Source organism: Macaca mulatta, chromosome 5 (genome assembly GCF_049350105.2).
Source record: "Macaca mulatta isolate MMU2019108-1 chromosome 5, T2T-MMU8v2.0, whole genome shotgun sequence".
NCBI classification, from domain to species: Eukaryota; Metazoa; Chordata; class Mammalia; order Primates; family Cercopithecidae; genus Macaca; species Macaca mulatta.
This window is the reverse complement of record NC_133410.1, coordinates 160,701,777-160,709,750: the sequence shown is the minus strand read 5'-3', so window position 1 is coordinate 160,709,750 and position 7,974 is coordinate 160,701,777. Positions and strand designations below refer to the sequence as shown.

The 7,974-nt window shown below is 47.7% G+C and overlaps 1 long non-coding RNA gene across 1 annotated transcript; it reads right to left on the bottom strand.

Annotated features, from left to right (window-relative positions):
• Nucleotides 1-1,009: 1,009 nt before the first annotated feature.
• On the bottom strand, nucleotides 1,010-5,866 carry LOC144341013 (uncharacterized). Its single transcript, XR_013417579.1, has 2 exons — nucleotides 5,355-5,866; nucleotides 1,010-2,934 (listed from the first exon to the last, which is right to left on the bottom strand). It is a non-coding gene; the product is annotated as an uncharacterized LOC144341013 (long non-coding RNA).
• Nucleotides 5,867-7,974: the final 2,108 nt, after the last annotated feature.

Sequence of the window (7,974 nt, the reverse complement as noted above, 5' to 3'; positions counted from 1 at the left end):
ACACTGAAACATTATTCGTCATTCATCTGAAATTCAAATGAAACTGGGTCTCCTGTGTATTTTTATTTGCTTAATCTGGCAACTCTGCTAGGAAGCACATCGCTACTTTAGGAAGATCACTCCTTACTTCCTGCCACCACCAAAAACGCTGATTCAGCTGGCTGGGGCTAAGTCAGCACTGTTCAAAAGAGGAAACACTCCTTTGAAAAATGACTTTTATTTGGGACTTCCATTTGCTTGAGTCATTGTTATCCAGGCAAACCCAAGGCAGAAAGAATGACTCAGCCTCCCATTTCTCCACCCATTCCTATGGCCTCAGAAAAATTCTCATTTTATGATGAGATGGGACCACTTTTCCCTTCCCCGGTGGATTAGAGCTTTCTGTGTCTATTTTCCTAGGACCACCATAACAAAGTACGTCAAAGTAGGTTGTTTAAACAACAGAAATTTATGGTTTCCCAGTTCTGGAGGCGAGAAGTCTGAGGTCAAGGTATGGGTAGAGTTGGTGCCTTCCGAGTCCTGTGAGGGGGCATATTTTCCAGGCCTTCCCTCAGCATCAAGAGGTTTGCTGGCAATTTTTGGCATCCCTTGACTTACAGAAGCACCTTCACACAGCGCTCTCCCTGCATGTGGCTCTCCCTGTATATGTTTCTGTGTTCAAGTTCTCCTTCTTTTTTTTTTTTTTTTTTTTGAGGCAGAGTTTCACTGAGTCACCCAGGCCAGAGTGCAGTGGTGTGATCTTGGCTCACTGCAACCTCCGCCTCCTGGGTTCAAGCCATCCCCCCACTTCAGCCTCCTGAGTAGCTGGGATTACAGGTGCCCACCACCATGCCCAGATAATTTGTATTTTTAGTAGAGATGGGGTTTTACCATATTGCCCAGGCTGGTCTCCAACTCCTGGCCTCAGGTGATCAGCCCGCCTTGGCCTCCCAAAGTGCTGGGATTCTAGGCATGAGCCACCGCACCCAGCCCAAGTTCTCCTTCTTATAAGGACACCAGTCACATTCGATTAGGGCCCACCTTAAGGACTTTATTTTAACGTGATTACCTCTGTTAAGGTCCTATCTTTAAATAAGGTCATATTCTGAGGTACTGGGGGTTAGAACTTCAACATAGCTTTCTTTCCGAGGGTGGCGGGTTGAGGGATAAAATTCAACCCCTAATACAGGTGCCTCAATGTCGTGCACATTTATATTTGCTGGGAAGATAAGGAGACATTGGAGTCAGTGGTTTGGTTTCTTTTGCTGGCTTAGGGTTAATAATGATTTAAGGCTTTGGAGTAATGGAAGATAAACTGCTTGTCACTGCCTACTCTGTGTTGCAGAAGATTGCATTTCCGTGTGAGGCCGACCCCAGCCTGGCTCTGCAGAGGGCTTTTCCATTACCTTAAGAGCTGGTGGTGATAACCCCCATTAATATTCAGCCCTTTGGCCTCCACCCTCTTGCATTCCCTCAGCCCTAAGCACTTCCCTCTGACCCTCCAAGAGGTAACATCGGGGTTATTGTCCCCAAGAGACCTCTGCAATTACTTGCAGGGGGAACCCGGTGAGGCTCTGCTGAGAGTGTATGCCAGGAGGGGCGTGGGTGGAGAAAGGGAGCTCGGCATGCAGATCTTCGCCCTCCCCCGTCCAACCCAATATTAGAATCAAGGGGAACCGTGATGTCTGTCTTTGCCTCTGCTTGCTTCCCTCCTCCGTGTGGATGCTGGGAGAACAAGATTAAATTCCTTGTCGGCTCGGGCTCTAAATTCTCATTTGTTTATTGAGAAATGATTCTGTTTTCTCCGAGGAGCCATCTATCCTGCTCTTCTGGGCGCTGTTCATTACTAAAGAAATGAAAGGGAGAAAGGTCCTTTTTTTGGCCATGGGTTTTTTGTTTGTTTTTGGGGTGTGTGTGTGTGTGTGTGTGTGTGTGTGTGTGTGTGTGTGTGTCTTTCAGATGTCTGTATCACCAGAGAGAATGCTTTCTGAAGCCTGTCCAGGAAATTTGGTTCTAAGAACAGCCTGCTAATTTGAGCATCTTCAGGGGTGACTCGTGCGATGAGGCTGGCATGCTGTCCACAGACAGTGGCACCATGGCGGTGGGAAGTGCGGTCTGCACTCATCTGCCAGGGCTGCCATGACAAAGGACCACCGGCTGGGCCGCTTACACAACAGAAATGTATTTTCTCACAGTTCTGGAGGCTAGAAGTCCAAGATCAAGTTGTCCGCAGATTGATTTGTTCTAAGTCTCTCTCCTGGGCATGCAGATGGCCAAGCTTCTCTGTCTGTCCTCACATGGTCTTCCCACTGCACACCAACGTGTGTCCCAATTTCCTCCTATAAGGACACCAGTTGTATTGGATGAGGATCCCCCGAGTAAACTATTTAACCTGTATTAGCTCAATAAAGACCGTGTCTCCAAATACTGTCCCATCCTGAGGTCTGAGAGGGTTAGGAATGAACCTAGGGAGAGGCACAATTTAGCTCACAGCTGTGCTCCTGTAGGGGACTCAATAGGAACTCAAATCTCAGGCTGGACCTTGATCTGGGTAAGTGACCTTGGGGAAGGGCAAGGGTATCAGTTGTCGGCAAAAGAAAACAATCCAGGCTCACTGGAGCAATGAGAGAATTGAATGAGATGATCTGGAGAGACAGGGATGCCATGGAAGGCTGGACGACAGACAGTAACCCTGGCACCTTGGAGAGGGGAAGTGGAAGCCACAGGAGCTGCCCTTTGGTGGAAACACTCCCGTCAGTGCTTGGTGGCTGAAGCGAGTGAACTCAAGAGTCTCAGAGGACAGCTGTCCTGCCGGGTTCCCCACTGTGCTGGAGTAGGAGGAGGAGGAAGAGTCCAGACCCTTGGCCTCAGTGATGGGAGTCAGGGTACAGGGTTCACATCCTCCCAGGACCACCCAGAGTCCAGGGGTGTGAGCCCTCGAGAGAAAATCAGCAGCTGTCAAAAGAGGAAATGAATGTTTGTAAGCTGAAACAATGACAGATATCTATCGCATAACATTTCCTTGCTTCAAAAAGAGGGGCTGCATTGGACGACCTCTGTGCTCCATCTTCATTAAACATTTACTAAAGCTCTCCCGTCACTGCTTTCTTGAGTTCTGTGCCTTTCTTTGTCTAGGGGTGTTGAGATGTTTCGCTCAGGGATGTTTTATTGCCTGCGGTGTCTCCCTTGGCCTTTGGTGTTCCCGGGAGTTCTCCTCAGTGAGGCGAGGGACTCTGTTTGCTCAGGAAGGTCACCAGGCTTAGAGTGCTATAAAAAACCAGGGAACAGCTTCCTGGTATAGATCAGTTTATTAATGTCTTCTTTGTGATCTGTACCGGTTGTAAATATTATATTCATTATAAATAATAATTCAACCTGCCATTCCTTCTCTGGTTCTCAGTCACCTTGTCTATAAAACAAGAGGGTTGAATTAAATGATTATTAAGGTCTCTTTCCGCACTGGCCCTGTTGGATTCCATGAAAATGAAACTCCTCTGGGTAGACAGTCTATGGGGCTTGACTGTGAGGCATCACCCAAGAACTTGGAAACGGGAAATAAGATTTCCCTCTGAGAGAAAAATTATAAAACCAGCCAGCACCAGATCAAAGAAGATCTATTTAAAGTCTCCTTATATGGACAGGATGAATTTCAGACCAGAGCAGCCTGGACTGACAGCAGGAACATCCTGAGGGACAGAAGGGCCTGTCAGAATGGATGCAGCATCACAGACACAGAGAGAAATGAGACCGAGGAGGATCGTCAGGATGATTCAAGCTCTGACTGAGACAACGCTGGGGTGATGGGTATCCACACATTAGTAGGCTCTGGGCCTCTCCTGGCTGCATTTCTGTTATGGAGAAGGCGAGGGGCATCCAGCTATCATGACTGGGCGCCCTAAAGCGGGGATGAGAGTCAACATCTTTAACAATCCATATAGCACAGGCACCACCCAAACAGCAAGGTCTTCAGCTACAGCTGGAGCAGTGACCTGGGGCCCCCATTCTGCCTGCCTTTACCTTCTAGCATCTGGGAGCTCTGTGAGGTCCCTGATATGAGAAGGGCAGTCAGTAGGAGCAGACAGGAGGCTCCAGGAAGAGGCTCCTTACCAATTAGCTCAGAAGAATTTTAATATGTTGATAACTTAACATGTTTGAGCTATTCAGTTCATCCCCTTTGTCTCATTCTAACTCACTGGGAAATCCCTGGATTGGAATGCAGTTTCCCATCTGCTTTGACCTACAGGGAAAAAACAGGCATGACCGGCTTACATAATTGTGAGATGACTATATTTTTCAAGGTAAACAGAGTTTCTGCTTTATCACTCTCTTAGGAGCCTGGTTACACTGATCAATGTGAATTCACCCCTATGAGAGAAATCCACTCTTGGCTTGCTGACAAAGTCAATTGCCTCAATTACAATAAAAAAAAAAAAAAGATTCCCAAACTTGCCCCATGGAAGCAAGCCAGCCAAGCTTGGAAGCAGCCAGCCAAGCCCTTTTTCAAACTTAGAATCAGTGATCCAAGGGTCCTTTCAGTATTTTTCCACAGGATCTCTGGCTGAATTTCCACAGCATGTGAAAATTCAACTATAGACAAGACAGCATGATGCAGCGATTTTCTTTTTTTTTCTTCTCTCTCTCTCCTTTTTTTTTTTTTTTTTTTGCACATTTTATTTTAGTAGCACAACTCTTATTTTCAAATGATCTTATGAAGGACCCCAAGCTGCAGATATGATGTCTTCACATCAGGCATCTCTACTTGGGTGTCTGACAGGCACCTCAAATATAAGATGTCCAAAGAGCATTCTGGATGCCCTGCCCCCGCTGCACCTGCTCCTCCCCAATGTGCCCTCATCTCTCAGGCCTAACACCTAAAATAATTCTATTCTCAGGTCATCTCTTAGCCTCAAACTCCTGCTTCCAGCTACAAAACATATGTAGAATCCCATCCCTTCCAAGCTAGGTCCCACATAGCTGAAACCTTGTTTTCAGCCACCATCCCCTCTTACCTGGATGACTGCAACAAACTTGTAATAGGTCTTCCCACTTTCATTACTGCTTCCTATACTTCCCTGAATTGGAATGCAGTTTCCCATACGTTTCTACCCATAGGGAAAGAACAGGCATGGCTGGCTTACGTAATTGTCAGATGGAGCAACATTTGCTCCATTTAAAATTGTTTTTAGAAGTCTAGACTTTAGAATCTCCACTTGTTAATGATAATATAACAATGACCAATTACTACCATTTTAGACGTATTATTTCTCTATTTAGTGAAATAATACGTTTAAAATGTAGATCAGATGGTGATTTTCCCCTGTTCAAAGTGCTCCAACATCTCCCATCACACTTAGAGTAAACTGCAAACTCCTTACCATGGTCTACCAGGCTCTCCGCCATCTGGTTTCCTGGTACCCCATTGGCTGAACCGCCAGCTGCTCTCTCCTTCACTCTTGTGGCTCCAGACACACTGGACTTATTGTTGGTTCTCAAATGTGCCAAGCTTGTTCTCCGCTTTGCATTTGCTGTTTCCTCTGCTTAGAACCTCTGGTGCCCTTGACTTTGAATGGCTTACTTCCTCACACCAATCAAGTCTTTGCAAGTCTCTGCCTTTACCCAGAGAGGTCTTCCCTTGCCACCTCTTTAAAACAGCCTGCCTCACTCCTACTCTCGAGCTCCTCAGTCAGCCACCGCCCAGCACACACCACATTTCATAGTGGATGTTGTTATGTGCCGCTCAGATTCCCTGGCAGGACCGAGAAATGCTCATCGCCTTAGCTGCTGGGGGTGCAGACACCACCAGCTCACACCTGAGACACTTTCCAAGCGTTGGAAAGTGTCAGAGGTGTGTCATTTCCTCTGTCAGAGGAAGCTGCTCCACCAACACGTACACCCACTTCCTGGAGGCAGCTTGTGGCCAAAGACTGGTCACGTGGTAGTGCAAATGCCCAGTCCTTCGATCTCAATTAGGACAACACTGCTTGTTGTCCCAAGCTGCAAAGCTCCTCAGGAGGAATAGAGAAAGCAGCTTTTCCGTCTGTCCGTCCTGTGTCCCTCACCCTTCACACGTGTTGCTCCTGAGATCACACCCCCAAAAACCTCCTGCAAATCTCTGTCAGAGTCTGCTTCCTGCAGAACCTGTCCTGTGGGCCTCTACCCCAAATTATGGGGTTTTCACTTACTTGCTTACACTTACTTGTTTATTTCCTGTCTCCCCAGCTAAGACTTAAATTCTGTGACATCAAGGAAAGGTCTATCTTATTCCCCTCTCTATCCTGGCCCAGATGCCTAGACAGTGCCTGGAATACATGGAAGTTCAATAAATATTGAATGAAGAAATGAATGCACCCCCCCATCTATATAATAGATAACAGGGAAACTGTCTTGCTGAAATTGTGTGTGTGTCAGGGGCCCTCCTCCTCTGTCACTCCTCTATGCACCACTGGAGAAGTACCCAGGGCACCTCAGCAGCACCTTCAGACAGAGTCGATTTTAGAATCAGGAAAGCAAGATTCATAGCCAGTTTCCATCACTAGCAAGCCCTTCCCAGTACCTCCTGGAGTCAGCATTGGGCCTTGCAGGGTCTTTAGCTTGTTCCACTGCGACAATGAGCCCCGCACTCTGCTCCACTCCTGGAAAAGAAGCTGGGAGAATGGAAAAGCTAATCAAATTGGCTCATTTCCCTGAAGCCAGTGATAAATCTCAGGGGTCTGAAGAAGGCTCTGGGGGATCTAGTGCCCCCAGTGAGATCTGGGGTGGGGAGATTGACCTCAGACTCTGAATCTCAAATCAAGAGTGGTTCATTTTTACTACAGAGCCTGGAAGGGAGACTGCTTGGGACCTGCCCTGGGATGACTTCTGCTGGCCCTGGGGAGCCAACTTTTATTCCAGTAGAACGTCCAGGAAGCCATGCACCCTGGTGACAACTCACTTTCTCCTACGCCGTTAGAGTAAGTCTCCTTGATTTCCAGGATTGGAATTCCCTGGAATGTTCAATGTGCCATCATTACCAGGACATAAAGAATGTTTCTGGGCCAAGAAGGTGCCAGAGATGGTTTAATGCACATCTTCATTACCTAATTGTTTTCTCCTGGTCTATTCCCCAATTGCTTCCACGTCTGATGAATATTTCTCTGCTTTCATATGTGTTTTTGACAGAGACAGGGGAGCAAGGCTATCTGTAGGCTTTAGATCTCCTGACTTCTCTTTTGAGCATGATGAGTTGGAGTTAGATAATGCAGGGAGAGCTTGCTCCGGAACCCGGGAGGGAAGTGTGGCTGGGAATGCCCGCAGATGGGTGATGCCCCTCTGTCCTCAAACTGTGTTAGACGAGCTCTGCTCTCATCTGCCCCTACACGAGAGGCAATCCATTAGATACCTTGCATCTGGGGTAGACTGAGCCAGCACCAGCTGTGAGAGTGGCTGCAGCTTGGATTTCACTTCCTCCAGAAGGCAGCCAGGACAAATGCTGCTGCTCATTCTCCAGGAGGAGGTTCCAGGATGATCCAGCCATTGCTCCTCCTCCGTAGCACAAAGGGAAGGTTACCCAGAACGGACCCAGCAAATGCCTTAACAGCCTTCAAGACAGTCTGGACACATCCACAGTGGTTGTTGGACAGCCCATTACACACTCTCTGAGGAGACTGGTCTTGGGTCCCTAAGCAGGTTGATGTTGGCAGTGGCCGGGGAGGCAGGAACATGCATGAAGGACACAGAAGTGAGAGGGGACTGAGCTGGATGGAGTGCATCTAAGGCCTGGGGCCAGTCAGAGAAGACGCATCTGCTCCTCAGCACCACTGAGGCCACACAGCCAGCCTTGTGAGGAGATGCCTCTGAGGACCTTCGAGCCACAAATCACTGGCTTGAGTATAAGAAGTGCTGGAGCACCTGTGATAGAAATTGGCGAGCAAACATCCTCCTAGAAAGACAGGTAATGCCTCATCTCTACCAAGGCTAAATTGTTTTTATAACATTCTCATCATTATTCTAAAGAAT